The sequence below is a fragment of the Ovis canadensis genome, chromosome 8 (assembly GCF_042477335.2).
Source record: "Ovis canadensis isolate MfBH-ARS-UI-01 breed Bighorn chromosome 8, ARS-UI_OviCan_v2, whole genome shotgun sequence".
Classification (NCBI taxonomy): Eukaryota; Metazoa; Chordata; class Mammalia; order Artiodactyla; family Bovidae; genus Ovis; species Ovis canadensis.
Window position 1 is genome coordinate 63,564,235 of NC_091252.1, and position 17,720 is coordinate 63,581,954.

The window sequence follows — 17,720 nt, forward strand, 5'->3', positions numbered from 1 at the left end:
AAGGGTAAGATAGGGATCTGGGTATCAGAAACGCTTGGTACAACAGACATGCTGGTCCATGGATCAAACTGATGTCTGGATGAAGCAAGGGTCTGACCTTATCTCCATCTTCAAGCATTAACTATTTTGAGAATTGCATGATTATTTTCTCAGTGAGTCCAGTGTGTTCTGGTTAATGAAATACTGGCTTTTCACTTTCCAGTAGTTCAACTAAGTTCTTCATTGTTATCACTGGATTACCTAGAAGTCGAGTCCAGGTTGGGACAAGTTAGGACATCACAGGCATTCTCTGTCCTTGGAAATGAAGAAAAGTAAGCACATCTTTCCATGGCAGGTTTCTAGAAGGTCTCTGTTTAGAGGGAGAAGTTAGTGAAAAGATGGCAGCAAGCTCCCTTTTCAAGTCCTCATCACCTGAGAAAAAAGCCACATTAGAGCTAGTGTAGCAAAGGATATATATATATATATTTACACCTACAAATGTGAAAGTTGGATGAAGGCTGAGCAGGGAAGAATTGATGCTTTCAAACTGTGGTGCTGGAGAAGACTCTTGAGAATACCTTGGAGAGCAGGGAGATCAAACCAGTCAATCTAAAGGAAATCAACAGTGAATATTCATTGGAAGGACTGATGCTGAAGCTGAAGCTTCAGTACTTTGGCCACCTGATGCGAAATACTGACTCATTTGAAAAGACCTCGATGCTGGGAAAGATTGAGGTGAATGGGGTGACAGAGCATGAGATGGTTGGATGCCATCATCAACTCGAAGGACAGGGCTTTGAGCAAACTCCAGGAGATAGTGAAGGAGAGAGAAGCCTGGTGGGCTGCAGTCCATGGGGTCACAAAGAGTCAGACATGATCGAGCTACAGAACAACAACTGTGTATACACTTGTATACATATGTATCTATGCATACATGTAGAAGCATAAATATATCATATATTTATAAATAGAAATATTATGCCTAATTTGCCTAAGTGTTAGTCACTCAGTCATGTTCAACTCTTTGCGACCCCATGGTCTTTAGCTCATTAGGTTCCTCTGTCCATGGGGTTTCCCAGGCAAGAATACTGGAATGGGTTGCCATTTCCTTCTCTAGGTGATCTTCCTGACCCAGGAATCAAACCTGGGTCTACCTCACTGCAGGCAGATTCTTTACTGTCTGAGACACCAGGGAAGACCAGAAATACTATAGCGGTGGCCAAAAAGTTCATTTGGCTTTTCCTGTTACATCATATGGAAAAACATGAACCAACATTTTGGTCAACCCAATTTATTTCTATACTATACATAACATACTGTATAGAATATATGAGAAAAAGGAAAGGAAAGGATGTCAGGTGAAAACAATGTAAAACATACATCTATCTAGGTAGATGGGATAACCTGCAAAAGCTCAATCCCGAAGACCGTTCTAAATTCAGTGTTTGTGTTCTGGCAAAAAAAAAAAAGGCAGATCGAGAGAGTAGCATTGAAACATATATATTACTACATGTAAAATTAAATAGCCAGTGGAAATTTGCTGTATGATGCAGGAGCTCAAATTTGGTGCCCTGTGACAACCTAGAGGGGTCAGATGGGGTGGGAGGTGAGAGGGAGGTTCAAGAGGGAGGAGACATAGGTATACTATGGCTAATTCATGTTGTTATATGGCAGAAACCAACACAATATTGTAAAGCAAGTATCCTCCCATTAATAATAAATTTAAAAAGAAGGACAAACAAAAAAATAGCTTTATTGATTTGCCAGGCAAAGGAGGACACAGCTGGCTCATACCTTTCAAAACTGTGTCTCAACCCAGGAGAATTAAAAAAATAAATAAATAAATTTGGTGTCTGTGCCCTGTCAAAATATTGATTTGGGGGAAAAAAATTTCATTTGGGTTTTTATGTTACATCTTATAGAGAAACCAGAAGAAACTTTTTGGCTAATCCAATAATTGTTCACCCTTGTTCACTTGAGAAAAAAATGTTAAAGACCAATGAAAGGAAAGAAGTTGTTTGGTGGATTCCAAGCAGTTAAGGTAGAGAAGGCAATGGCAACCCACACTAGCACTCTTGCCTGGAAAGTCCCATGGGTGGAGGAGCCTGGTAGCTGCAGTCCATGGGGTCATGAAGAGTTGGACACAGCTGAATGACTTCACTTTCACTTTTCATTTTCATGCATTGGAGAAGGAAATGGCAACCCACTCCAGTGTTCTTGCCTGGTGGGCTGCCGTCTCTGGGATTGCAGAGAGTCGGACATGACTGAAGCGACTTAGCAGCAGCAGCAAGCAGTTAAGGAGAGATGATGTAGCCGGTGGTGAGAAGCCAGGGTTAGAGTTAGAGAGACCTAGGGTAGAATCTCTGATCTGCCACTCACTTGTTCTGTTCCTCAGTTATCTCATCTGCAAAGTAAAGATAAACACTGTCTTCAGAATTGTTGGGACTAGAACAAGGTCACTTATGTGAAGGGTTTAAGATGCCGTCTGTCATAGTAAATACTCAGCAGAACAGCAGTGGCTTGGTTATGCATGATGTTGGCAGTAATCACAGGGCCATAGGCTCAGCCTTGCAGAGAAAAGACAAGATATTTTGAGTCTGGACTTTTGAGTCCAAAAGTAAACAATTTTTTGCTCTGGGCAAATCAATGAATCTGTTTATACTCCTATTGGTAACAAGGCATCAGCCAGGCAATCCTCACAAGTAGCAAATAATTTTATTTCAATTCCAGAGTCACATGAAAAGTGGAATCAAGGATGGCCTACTTCAAAGCAGCAGTCATGCACAGATGTGAGAGTTGGACCTTAAAGAAGGCTAAGTGCCAAAGAACTGGTGCTTTCGAACCGTGGTTCCAGAGAAGACTCTTGAGAGTTCCTTGGACAGTGAGGAAATCAAACCAGTCAATCCTAAAATAAATCAACCCTGAATATTCATAGGAAGGACTGGTACTGAAGCTGAAACTCCAATACTTTGGCCACCTGATGTGAACAGCCAACTCATTGGAAAAGACCCTGATTCTGGGAAAGATTGAGGGCAGAAGGAGAAGGGGATGACAGAGGATGAGATGGCTGGATGGTATTACTGACTCAATAGACATGAGTTTGAACAAACTTGGAGAGATAGTGATGGAGAGGGAAGCCTGGTGTGCTGCAGTCCATGAGGTCACAAAGAGTTGGACATAGTCAAGTGACTGAACAACAACTTCAAAGCAGACTCACCAGAAAAGTGAACCCTCCGACACTGTTGGTTGGAGTATAAGTTTGGACAACCTCCAAATGGCAACCCACTCCAGTGTTCTTGCCTGGAGAATCCCAGGGACGGGGGAGCCTAGTGGGCTGCCGTCTTTGGGGTTGCACAGAGTCAGACATGACTGAAGTGACTTAGCAGCAGCATGGAGCACAGAAAGGAGGTTCCTTAAAAAAACTAAAAATAGAATTGCTGTATGAGCCAGCAGCCCCACTCCTGAGCATATATCCAGGGAAAACTCTAATCTGAAAAGATGCTTGAACCCCAATGTTCACAGCAGCACTATTTACAGCTGTTTACAAGCTAAGATATGGAAGCAACCTAAATGTCCTTCGAGGGGTGACTGGATCAAGAAGACGTGATATATACATATAATGAAATATTGGTCAGTCATAGAAAGAATGAAATAATGCCATTTGTAGCAATATAGATGGAGTTAGAGATTATCATACTAAATTAAGCAAATTAGACAAAGACAAATATCATTGATATCACTTATATGTGGAATCTAAAAAATGGTACAAATGAACTTATTTACAAAGCGGAAATAGACTCACAGATATGGAAAACAAACTTATAGTTACCAAAGGGGAACATTGGAGTTAGGAAGGGATAAATTGGGAGTTCTGGATTAAAATATACACATAACTATACATAAAACAGATAATCAGCAAGGACCTACTGTAGAGCACAGGGAAATACTCAATGTCTTGTTATAATCTATATTTTCTCCACCATGTATATATGTGTGTGCATGTATATATACATCTGAACCACTTTGCTGTACACCAGAAACTAACACAACATCGTAAATCAACTATACCTCAAAAAAAAAAAACCTGCAAAAATATTCACCCCAAGATCTGAGTGGGTTTTACTTCCGATAGACTTTCTATGAAACTAGAATGTCTCCCAGGGAGACGATGAAGCTGCTCGCTCTAGTTTGTGTCCATGCTGTGGTTTTCTTCTGTGCCCAACAATATTTTCTGGAGCTGGGTTTCTTCCTTTTTACAAGATGTGATGGTGACTTGCGGAACTCAAATTCTGCATGCATGCAGAACATAATTAAGGGGAAAAAGTTCCCAGGCAGAAGTGTTCTCAACTCAAATAGAAAAGAATTAGAAGTTTGTTTTTTAATATCTGCTGTTTTGGGAGATCTTGTCCCATGGCTCTTTCCTTTGCTGAAAAGAATGGACTCTGTGACATCTACTCTCAGCATGGATTCCCCAGAAAAGTGTTCCCTCAGGCTTTCCAAGGGAAAGGCACTTTCCAAGGCTTTCCACTTTATCTCTAGGGGGATATGATTAAACAGCAGGTCTTCAACTCACTTTCCTCATTATGGGGACAGAGATACCTGCAGAAAACAAAGAAGGTAGCTTGGTCTAATCTCCCTATAAAGATGCTAATAACAGCTCTCCCGCCAAGTAAAGTAATTACATTGCTGGCAGAAGAGTCCTTCTCTAAGGAAAGGTTTATCCATGGGTACCAGGTGATCAAGCCTGGGCTTTGTAATGCTCTGGGGCAGAGTTCTCTGTCACAGGCATGTAAGCTCTGTAACCAACTGAGTATGAAAAGGCGAGGTTTCAAGACTAAAATGGCCCTCTTCTGTACATGATCTGACCTGATATATCCCTCAGACATGTCCAGAATTCCCCTGAGCTACAGTGAATCCAGGACTTCATGAAACGTCCTGAAGACCTGTGTTGATAGCCCTAGGCTGGTCCCTGATTACCCTGTGCTTCTTGATCTGTTATCTCCTTGAAATTATCAGGAATGCTTGACTCTGGGTGTGTGCATGTGTACTAAGTGACTTTAGTTGTGTCCGACTCTGTAACGCCATGGACTATAGCCTGCCATGCTCCTCTCTCCATGGGGATTCTCCAGGCAAGAATACTGGAGTGGGTTGCCTTTTACTTCTCCACGGGGTCTTCCCGACCCAGGGATCAAATCCACACCTCTTATGTCTCCTGCATTGGCAGGCAGGTTCTTTACCATTAGCGCCACCTGGGAAGCCCCTAGGTAAGATCTCTGATTCCTGTGAATCTGATTAGACAGTCCCATCTTGTGATCAGTCAGGATGCCAGTAAAGGACAAAAGGAGTTTGTTCAAGCTTCATGTATCAGGCGTCAGTTGGCAAGGTGAGCTTCATGCCTCTTGGGAGGGTCCATAAACCCAAGGCAGGTGCCCTTTGAGATCTGCCAGATGTAAAGACTTGGTACTTAGTCTGCCAAGATAATCTAGATGAGCATCAAGAGGAGAAATGGATGGAATTTAGGAGCCTAGGTGGCAATGTCATTCCCGTCATACAGATTTCCCTCAAATTTGAGATAAATGGCGTTTATTATAAACTACTCTTTGAATCTGAATTCAGCTAAACTCATAACATCAAGCAGGACAGTGATACCAAACAGTGTCAGATCCAGCCAGATGGATGGAACGTTTAAATGAAAGCAGTCAGTCAAGCAAGACAACCATGTCAAGTGGGAGCTTGGGTATTTTCCAGCTAGCACGTAGATCAGAGGGTCCCTGGGCACACATCCCTTTATCCCACCTCCAGCTCCGCCTCTTACAGACCCCATCACTTGAGTCTATAGAGTCTACCTTTGTCCTTGGACTCCCAATTATTTTCATTTTCTACCCATTTCCTCTTTCATTTTTATCCCTTTGGGATCAGCTTTGGTAAGGTATCTGCCTTATGAGAAAAAAAAACAGGACTTTTCCGGTCATCCAGTGGCTAAGACTCCGTGCTTCCAGTACAGACAGCGTGGGTTCGATTCCTGGTCTGGACACAATCACACATGACACACAGTGAGGCCAAATAAATGAACAGAAAGAACTAAAGTCACACGGCACTTTCTTCCTCATGATGGTAGGAAAATTAGTTCCCTTTAATCTTCTGGAGAGGGCTCTGCTTTAGGACTTAAATGAACCTGTAAGCAGTATGTTGCCTGATTCAATGCAGATTATAGATGTGCCTATAGTTCTTTAGTCACCAGAAACAGTTACCTGTAGAGGGTGGATGGCACACTGAGCTGTCATTTCCCTCCCAGGACCAGGCGAAATCATTTAACTCAAAGATCAAACAAAAGGAGTAAGCTCTGTCTTGTCTGATTGGCAATTACATTGTTTGAAAACCAGTCCTTCCCTCCAGCTTCTGAGGAAAACTCAGGGCTTGTACTGCTGATTAGACAGCAAGAGTTTTTTGCCAAACTCTAATGGATATTCCCCCAGATTTTGAAAGCAGAGTGAACACTGAATCATCAAAGAGCAATCAACTGTGGGCTCCATTTCAGATGTCTCTTTGGGCAGGAGAGGTTTAGCTCTATGCCAGATGCTAGATTTAAATCAATAACTCATCTTCCCTATATCCCAAGTAGATACACTGGATGTTTGTATTTTCTAAGGAAATACAGAATATTTGAAACAGAATAGGAGGCCTCGGACTCTAAGATACACGGAAACATCCTTGTCTTCTTTCTCTCAAAGACAACTGCTTATTTATATTGAACATTTAGGTATCATTTACTGTTATCCAGACTTTATAAGGGCTTCCCTGGTAAAGAATCTGCCTGCAATGCAGGAGACTCTGGTTCGATTCCTGAGTCAGGAAGATCCCCTGGAGAAGCGATAGGCCACCCACTCCAGTATTCTTGGGCTTCCCTGGTGGCTCAGATGGTAAAGAATCTGCCTACAATGTGGGAGACCTGGGTTCGATCCCTGGGTTGGGAAGATCCACTGGAGGAGGGTATGGCAACCCACTCCAGTATTCTTGCCTGAAGCATCCCATGAACAGAGGAGCCTGGCAGGCTACAGTTCATGGAGTCACAAAGAATCAGACATGACTGAGCAGGCATGCACACACACACAGACATACCAAAAGACAAAAATTCATCTCACTTTCGATGAGTACCAGGGCTAGACACTATGGTGTTACAAATCAAAATGAACATTATTAACTACTTTTCCATTCCTGGCTCTATTCTGGGTTCTGAGAATATGTTAGTGAACAAGATAAATTCTGCCCCTGCTTCACAGAACACATAGGTTTTGGAGAAGGCTGCAGAAAGAATTCTAGGTGAAGTACAAATGACAAACCTTCTGAATCATCCTTCTAGGTTTGATTTTGTCCAATGCTGAGATTCCCTGATTTGGCAGTCATAATCTCAGGAGTTGCTTCTTGAATCTAGCAGTTCTTCATTTTAGAACTTCTGGAAGATACATGATAATGGGTGCTAAGTAACTTAGTGGTTATCTATGGAGTTGACATTGCTGGGTAGGGGGAGAGATCCAGTGGTTACACAGGCAGTGCCATGGTGGGGGTGCACTGGTGAGGGTCTCCTTATGGATGGATTCTGTTCCAAAGGGGCTAGAGAGGGAAAGTCAGTCCTAGTCAGAGCAGACTGAGTGGGGGAGCATACTCTCCCTTAGAAGTCAACTGATGACGATTTAGAACACCCACTCTGCTATTGGAACAAATTAAGAAAAATATTTTTTTAAGGACAGAGGCTTTCTGAGCAAAAGGCAGAAATGAATTCAGGACAGTGAGATCAAGAACCACATGGACACACACATGAATCCAGGCTGTCTTGCAACCAAGATAACTCTGAAGAATGAGTAGTAGCAACTGGCACTAAGACCCATTTTAGACTACAAGATTGTGTATTTAAGTACACAGTAGACTGTATGACTTAAGTGTAATGAACATTATATTTTCTTAGAGTGGATGATTACTTCTTGCTGTAGTGTTCATAAATTTCTATCTATGTTCCTGGAGAACATAGACCCTTCCTAAGAGGAATGTAACAAACTAGATAAGCAGAACTCCGAAGAGACAGATAAGCCTCTTCTCCACCAGAGTTGTGATTTCTGTTCTCAGCTTCATCCAGCTGCAAGTGGCTAGTGTTTGGATGGGGACCATCTCATCAAGCAAGCATCTTTCTCTTTCCCATAAGCTCCATTATTTCCTCTCAGAAGAGTACCTTGGCTCTAAGGAAAATGGTCAAGGCTGCAGACTTAACCCTTGCATACAGTTAGCATTTCATGTTTATACTCTCTAGACAAAGGCCCAGTACCTTTCGGAAGACTTCATTCAGTGAAGAGAAATTTACTGCCATGTGTCTAAGTATGTACAGTCAATGATGAATGTGCCAACCTGTGTGATAGGGCACCTCTAACTGAAGGATGTCTTCCTGGGGAGGATCTCAATGCCCTAAACAGTGTGGAAAGAAGCCCTTAGCTCACTGCAGACTGACGACTGTGTAACTCTGAATAAGGAAAAGCTTTGGGGGCCTCTGTGTTCAGTAGCCCTGGCAGGCTTTCAAAATTTGGATAAACAAGTTCCAGGGCAGCGTGGGACAATAACAGGAGTTTAAAAAAGGAGATGGGAAGAGGGATCTGAGTGGTGCCCTGCAGTAACCACAGAGTAATAGCCAGAGTCGTGTGCCAAGAACAACGTTCTGAAATGACCCCTCAGGAGAGCAAAGTAAGGCTGATTAAACCCAACATGAAAGGACAATGAAATGTACAAACTACAAGAAAGAATCACCAAGGAAAGAAAACACCCAAGCTCCATGCTGATGAAGTTGGCAAATTTACTGTCCAAAGAGGCCAACTTTCTCCCACTCCCAGCACAACTCAGTTATCCATAATGACACCTAGTTAAATTGTTGTTGTTGTATAACTGGTCTGGGATTCAGAGTACCTATAGGCAATGTGTTTTAAACACATATGTTAAGAGACCATGGAACTTTGAAAGAAAAGGCAATTAGGGGCTCAGAAATTGTTTCTATGTCATTTCTATTGAGAAGTGAGACCTGAAGAGAAGATGCTTAAAAACAAATAAAAAAAAAAAACCCCTCCATTCTAGTGAACACATGAGGGCTTTAATTCATATTGTATAGAAAAACATACAGTTAAGGAAAAGATGCCCAATCAATGCTTCCTTTCCAATCCCACTGGATATAAAGATTTAAGAAGGAAAACCTAAAACCATGGAGTTAAATAGCCTGTGACTAGTTTACAGTGTGGGAGTCAGAAGACCACTTGGCTTACAGATCCTCCCAATATAAAGGTTCCATCAAATTTCCCTTCATTCATAACACTGATATTTTGATATCCCAGCAGAAAAGTGCAGTTATGAGCTCATGCTTTTTTTTTTTTTTTTACCAGCTAGAGCATTATCCATGTGTCTCTTTAGAACAGTGAGGCCCCTAGGACACAAAGAAAGGAAAAAACATTCAATCATGATTTTTGATGCTGTGATTTAAAGTGCTAGTACCTCCTTTGAGAGAGTTACAAAGATAGCAGGAAGCTGAGATTCCCAGGGCAGGTCAGCAGGCAGTAGAGGAAAGGCATTTTTATAGCAACAATAAAAGCTTGAGAAAACATTGTTTGAAGCTCTTCATCAGGCAATTTCTGGCTCCTTTCCTTACCAGGATGAACTTATTGGTCCCAAGCCATACACCATGCAACACACAAGTAATTCAAAGTATTTTCTTCTAGCCAGTTAGTAACTGTGTTTAACTCAATGAACAACAAGTGGCCCTAAAGTCTGGGGAGGTTCAAAGTCCACTGCCTCATGGAATGTATATCCTTATGTCCAGAAATACAGGAGCCTGGAAAACTACTTAAGTAGTATGAGAATGAGAGGGACAGAAACAAAATGGTAAATACGATACAACCCCTGCAATATAGAGACATTGTATAATAATTAGTATATGTCTAGCAGTATAAATGTGATTTAATTATTACACAGTGAAATGGGAAGATGGGCAAAAAAGGTGGGAAGAAAAATCCAATGATCTGTAATATATCTGAGTCAAAGGATATCATTTAAGGCTATCAAAGGAATACAGATACAAGCACATATAAAGGTATAAAGATATATTTTAAAAATTATTATCCTAATTAAAAATTAGGATATATAGGGGAAGGAGTTTAGTGGAAAACATGAAAATAAGCTTGTTTTAGAAGGAAATGGCAATGCACTCCAGTATTCTTGCCTGGAGAATCCCTTGGATAGAGGAGCCTGGTGGGCTACAGTCCATAGGGTTGCAAAGAGTTGGACACAGCACAGCACATTATTGCTCATAGTAAGGAAAAATAGATATTGTCTCTAAAGAAATAAAGGGTTAAGGGTAATACATATCTACAATTATACAAGTAACCACAAAACAAAACCACTAAACTTCCTAAATATCAGATAAATCATCCAGAATATAAAGATCACAGACTGAAATACTTTTTTAAAAAATACTTTTTTAGAAACTATAAAATGACATATATAAAAATCTAACAGAATTGAGACTGCATGTCTTTTAAATCAATAAATATAAACGAATGAACATATCTATTAAAAGAAAAAGAATTGTAGGCAAGACTAAAAAGCAAAACGCAACTCCAAGCTGTGTGTAAAAGAATCACTTAAAACAAAGTAAGTCAGAAAGGTTTAAAATAAAAGTGGGGAAAGTTATACCAGGTATTTAGAAACCAAAAGAAAGCACGGACCCCAATTATAAAATCATAATAGATATAGTACCAGAAAAGGAACATTAATGAAACAATAAGAAGGCATTTAAAAATCCTGACTCCTTGTAATTAATGGTGACTCTGTAACAGCTATAAATATTTACTTGAGCATAAAATAACACAGCAAAAATTTTCATAATTCAGAAACTATAGGAAATACAAGAAAGATTGGCAAAAATATATTTCTAATAGGAGTTTATCTCTCAGAAATAAATTGGCAAAAACCGAATAAGGATATAGAATACCTAAATAATACAATTAATAAGAGATAATTAATAAAAATCCAATACCTAGAAAATGGAGAATAATCTCCTTTTCAAGCACCCATAGTATAGTCAACTAAAACTGACAAGACTAGTATACAAATAAAATGTCAATAAATTCTTTATGATAGTGAGTTTTGCCATCCAAGAAAATGAATGTCTTTCCATTTGTCCAAGCCCATTTTGTCCTTCATAAATATCCTCTCATTTACTTCACATAGGTCTTTGTTTAATTATTGATACACTTATCTCTTGATATTTTACCTTATTCATCACTATTGTTAATAGACTTATTCCATTATTATATTAACTGTATATATGGACATATAAATATATGTGTGTGTGAATATATATACATTTATTAATATTAGTGTTATGCTATGCTCCTTTGGGCTTCCCTGGTAGCCCAGGTGGTAAAGAATCCACCTATAATGCAGGAGAACTGAGTTTGATTCCTAGGTCGGGAAGATCCTCAGGAGAAGGGAATGGCAACCCACTCCAGTTTTCTTACCTGGAGAATCCCAAGGATAGTGGAACCTGGAGGGCTACAGTCCATGGGGTCGCAAAGAGTTGGACATGACTGAGCTATTAACATGCTCCTTTACTCAACTGTAAATTTTTCAGCTGATTTTTATTTCCAAACACCCAGTTCAGTTCAGTTCAGTTCAGGTGAGTAGCTCAGTCTTGTCCAACTCTTTGCGACCCCATGAATTGCAGCACGCCAGGCTTCACTTTCCATCACTAACTCCCGGAGTTCACCCAAACTCATGTCCATTGAGTCGGTGATGCCATCCAGCCATCTCATCCTCTGTCGTCCCCTTTTCTTCCTGCCCCCAATCCCTTCCAGCATCAGGGTCTTTTCCACTGAGTCAACTGTTCACATGAGGTGGCTAAAAACTTCAGTCAATTTCCCAGTAGCCCTGTAGTCCCGAGAAGGGTGGCTGGAAGGGGAATCTGGAAGTTCTTGCAAAAACTCAGAGCAGCTGATAGCCACTCATCTCCCTCCACTGCTGGAAGAGAACATGATATCTGCTTTCTTTCCACCTTCTAAAATCTTATAATACGCGTTTTATTCATACCACTCTAGTATTCTTGCCTGGAGAATCCCATGGACAGAGGAGTCTGGTGGGCTACAGTCCATAGGGTTGCAAAGAGTCAGGCACAACTGAAGCAACTTAGCATGCAATAACACAGCAAAATTACAATTGTATATATATACATATATATATACATACATATATATATATTTATATTCCACTTCAAATAGAAATTGCACTTCAAAAAACTTATCCTCTACGTATATTTACACAGGTGAAATTTAAATAGCAAACACATGCATACAACCTAGCCGTCCATCAATGGGGAGTTGGTTTAAAAAATTATAGTATACTCATTCAATGGATTATTGTGTATCTTAGAAAAGAATGAAGAAAAACTTTGTGAACTACTTTAGAAATAGTTTCAAGACATTAAGTGACCAAATTAAAGTGCAGAACTTTATGAAGAGAAATCTAACCTTTGTTTTTTAAAAAAGGGAAAATCACATATTATTCCACTGGCTTTTATATGCTAAAAATCCTGGAAAGGCAAACAGGAAATTAACAACAGTGGTTATCTTTGGGAGAGAACAATAACAAATGGGCAGATGGAGGATAGGATGGGAAAGATATAATACTACTTGGGGATTTATGTTTGAATTATTTCAATGCTTTGCCTAGTCAAAAATAAACACATGAGTTTTAATGATGAAGTCTGGAGGAAGAAAAGAACTTGGCAGAAGTTCAGTGGAACCCTATAAAGGCAGTTATCTAAAGACTTGAGACTAAGCTCCACGAGGAGTGAGTCTGATTCAGCCTAGAAAAGGGATAACTGGGAGATGAAAGAGCGGAACTTCTGTGTACAAGATGGTTGCTGACCATTCGCCTTCTTTCCTGAAGACACGAATGGTTGAGCTTGAATATCCAAATCAGACTGTGAAAACAGGACTAGGTTATCAAAAGCATATACAGACTGAAGCCAACCAGCCTTGAGATACTGAGCTCTCAATTCACTTGTTTAAACACCCTGCACTGGCTTTTTGCTCAATTACTTTAGAACAGGGAGCAAAGCCCTTCATAATCTGCACCAGGATGCCTTTTAAACTGGGCCCCTGATAGACACCTACTTTCCTCTCTCTACAGGACTCTTGTCTGTACACTTGTCTGATACACTCTCGCCTCTGGCCTGGTTTTAACTTCCTGTTTTTAAAACCTCTTGTGCATTTTCATGCCTCCATGCTTTTGCTGATGCTGACCTCACTTTTTGGAATATTCTACTTATCTTCCTAAAGGGACCCTACTCATTCTTGAGACTGAAGAAGTAATGCCTTTGTGAAACCGTTTGAAGCCCTCCCTAATTAGGGCATAATTCGCTGAGTCTTCCTATGTCTTCTCCAACTGAATGCCCATATCTCTGTTTTATTGTTCACTAAGCTACATGGTGATTAGTGGACTAGAAGTTTGGTGTCCTGTTAAAATTGGCAGATACCAGATATTATCTTTTTATCCTTAGAAACCAATATAGTGGCCCATAGTTAGCATAGTCCCTGGTCTTAAACCATGCTTACTATATGGAGAGAGGGGTATAAAAAATGTAATTGGGAATAAGAAAATTTAGGCACTATTCTGTGCTTATACATTTCAAACACTTTGATAGAATGATTACTAGTCTGCTCTCTTATGTTTACAACTTCAGGGACAAATTCCAAGGCAATCTGTAGGATGTACTAAACAGACTCTTGAGTACACCGGGATATATTCATTTCAAAAGATACGCAGTGGGTTTGCCACCAATGCAGTTGTACAATGGGGAATATAATGAGCTCTTAAAGTGAAACGGCACCTGTTTCCTTCATACATGAAGAAAACGATCCTTTAGGTATGTATTTTCTGAGACCATATGTATTTAAAACTTCCAAACTTAATGTTCCACTAATTTATTTCAGCATTTTAGTTCTCTTCCTTAAGGAGAAAAAGAAGAGAAGCCCACAAAAGCTTCTACCTGACGCTACCAACACCCACCTCTCCATATCTCCCATGACACAGTAAACAGAAATAGGACCTCTTCAAGAAGCTTGGCTTTAAAAATGGGTCTCTTACATGTCAGAAAAATACATTTTAATTTATCAAAATGTTTCAATCAGGAAATTCCATCTCAGGCTCATATTTTACATCCTAAGTCTTGTTCAAACATCTGACTCCCTATGAAATCATTTTATTTATCATAACTGAGTAAATTATTCATAATTATAATACATGATTGTATCATTTATGAGGAAATTGAATCAAACAGAAGCCAATGCCTTCTTTCAGTCCAATTTTATACTGACTCTACTCAAAAGAAGTGGAAACAAACTCCTCTAAGGTCAGCTGAGTTGGTCTGGATGTCCCATTCCATCACTGGGATCAAGGGCAAGTACTCATCCTCATTAAACCTCTGTTTCCTCCCCTCATAAAAAAGAAATAATATTTTTTAAAGGAATAATAATAACAACATACCTTAAAGCGTTTTGAATTAGAAATGGGTTGCACATAGGACCCAGCATATAATAAATGCTCAACAAGTTGTGCGCTTTTTTCCCTAAGTCACAGCCCCATCTGCTCACCAGCATTCCCCTTGCCTTCCTGTGGTTTCCTCAGTCTGGAGCACCTGTGCCCTCCCTCAGCCTTACCCTGATAGGCAGACTCATCTTGGTCCTTAAATATCAAGACCAGCATCAACTCCCCTGAGAAAGCTTCCTGATTTCCTCCAACTTTTCTAGGCCAGTTAGTCATCCTTGAATGTTCTGCATACCTCTCTTGTTACCCTCACTATACTGCTATGTAATATTTACTTACTTATCTATCTCCCCCACATTAGTGTACATTCCTTGGAAAGAGAAACTGTGTCTTCATCTGTGATATCATAGTATCTTTATTTCTAAAAACACTAGTGTCTTTCCCATACCTGCATTTAGAAGGGAAATAAAAACAAAAGCTCTTAAAATGCTTTTATTCAGATGGCTGAAATGAAAGACACTCTAGGTGTTAATGATATTTTGATGAGGAACTCAAGGGGAGATTTCCTATTAAGGGTGTTAATTGCTCAGTTATGTCCAACTCTTTGCAACCCCATGGGTGGTAGCTTGCCAGGCTCCTTTGTCCATGGAATTCTCCAGGGAAGAATACTGGAGTGGGTAGTCATTCCCTTCTCTAGGGGATCTTCCTGACTCAGGGATCGAATGCAAGTCTCCTGCATTGCAGGTAGATTCTTTACCATCTGAGCCACCAGGGAAGCCCTATTATGGCAAATATTTAAAATTTTCTTAGTCCTGAGTTAGTCATTACTCTTCTCAAAAAATAAAATCGTGGTACTTATAAAAAATTAATCAAAAGAATCTTAGGTTTTGAATCTAAAGTCTACTCTGCCATAGAAGTAAAACAAAATATACCTCTTCCAGAAGCAAATTCAAATACAACATCAACAATATCCACAATGTATGTTCAAAATGTTCCAAGTTCGCAATAATATCTCAACAAATCTATAGATGAATAAAGAATGAATAAGAGACCCTCTGTTTTAGGTGAAGTTAAAGTTGAGGGAAAAGGTTAAAAGGTTTCAATGATGAGTGTCTGTCAGAAGGTTCTGTTTTTAATTCTCTGATGAACTGTGTTTAGAGTAGTGTTGGTTTCAGAACTGGGCTAGGAATATGTAAAAATCCTCAGTATTTCCTTCAAATCCCTCTTTACACACAAATATTTCATCAAGATTAACTTAATTCCTTATATGTGGAATCTAAAAAGAAATGATACAAATGAATTTACTTACAAAACAGAAAGAGACTCACAGACTTAGAAAATGAACTCATGGTTGTCAGTGGGAAGGCACAGTTACAGACTTGGGGAAGGTCATGCACACACTGCTATATTTAAAATGGATAACCAACAAAAACCTATTGCATAGCACATGGAACTCTGCTCAATGTTATGTGTCAGCCTGAATGGGAGGGGTGCTTGGGGGAGAATGGGTACATGTATACGTATGGCTGAGTCCCTTCACTGTTCACCTGAAACTATCACAGTATTGTTAATCAGCTTAGTCGTGTCTGACTCTTTGCGATCCCATGAATTGCAGCATGCCAGGCCTCCCTGTGCATCACCAACTCCCAGAGTTCACCCAAAACCCCAATACAAACTGCTTTTGGTGTTAGGAAAAAAAAGATTAACTTAATTAACAAAATTATTTTTCAAGATGGAAAACATCACTGTAGAAAGTGAAGCAATCATTTTTTGAAAGTTACATTCAAGCACTCAATTAGAATGAGAACAACACTTTGCTAATTAAGTTGGAGGCAATCTTACACTGGCTTCTCAGGTAGCTCAGAGGTAAAGAATACTCCTGCCAATGTAGAGAATGCAAGACATGCAGGTTTGATCCCTAGGTTGGGAAGATCCCCTGGAGTAGAAATGGCAATCCACTCCAATAGTCTTGCCTGAGACATTCCAAGGACACAGTCTGGTTATAGTCCTTGGGGTCTCATAGAGTCGGACACGACAAGCATGCACGCAAGTACAACCTTATACTAGGAGTCTGAAAGACTCAGACTATTACTCTCTGCTTTTGGTGCAGGACAGTATATCCAGATTTTGTTATTGATGGAATCTGAAGAGGTACTCAACTTCAAAAGCCAAGAAACCGGGTTTCAAACCAAAAGTATGCACAAACCTACAATAACTCATATAGTTTTAAACACAAGCAGAGGGAAAAAAAGATTTTTTGTTTATAAGGACCCGCTCATTTCTAAGGAAGAAGGAGTCTGGTAAGTGAAGGATTCCACCATAGGGAAGAGGTAAAATGGACTGAGCTCTGTAATATAAACCAGCTGCCCAAGCAGCGTCCTTTATAACATTCATTTCTCACCAATGCTCAAGGGAAGGGCATTTTATTGGAGAATGAGGACTCTCTAACTTTTCCTCCCAGAAAGCCATGGAGTGAGGACAATAGCTTTCCCTAGGACCCAGCCACATGTGTCTCACACAATTATTTTTGTCTTTTGGATGGATTCAAAACCCCAAGTGGAGCAGCTAATTTTATCACTGACAGAACTGAAAGAAAAAGATAAACTAACCCCAACCAACGTAGGGGTTAATATACATCCTGCTGTGATTTGCTCCTGGTAGCTGATCAAAAACAGTGATGTTACTTGGAATCAATAACAAACTTTAGAAATGTAGCTGAATGTTCCATGAAGTCACAGTCTCAGCTGGAATAGCTATGCTGACAGAGCTGTAAATATTTCCCTTCGAAGTCACAACAGTCCAATATAGAGCGTCTCTGTAGCAAGCCCTCCCTCCTGGCTGATGAAATCAGTCACCATGGTAACAGGTGAACCCAGCAAGAGGCAGAAAATCACTTTCCATCCCCAGCACGATTCCTTCCCCTTTTACCAAATAACTCCAACACTGAGACAAAGTAACAAAAAGAAAAACCCCTAACTGTGAACACTCCAGAATTCATAGATACAGTCTCTTCCCTTGCTCCACTCAACCCATCTCCCCACACCACCCCATCAACTAATCCATACCAAAAAATACTTTTTTTAAAATTCAACTCTACCCTCACTACAACTCTCCCTTATCTTTGGATCGATTTGATAGCGTCAATTCATAGTTCTTCCCAAATGTTCACA

The 17,720-nt window shown here is 40.0% G+C and overlaps 1 protein-coding gene across 4 annotated transcripts in view; it reads right to left on the reverse strand.

The window, feature by feature from the left end:
- The window catches only part of MRAP2 (melanocortin 2 receptor accessory protein 2), an 82,422-nt gene that overhangs the window by 64,203 nt on the left and 499 nt on the right, over window positions 1-17,720 (reverse strand). The window lies entirely within an intron of this gene.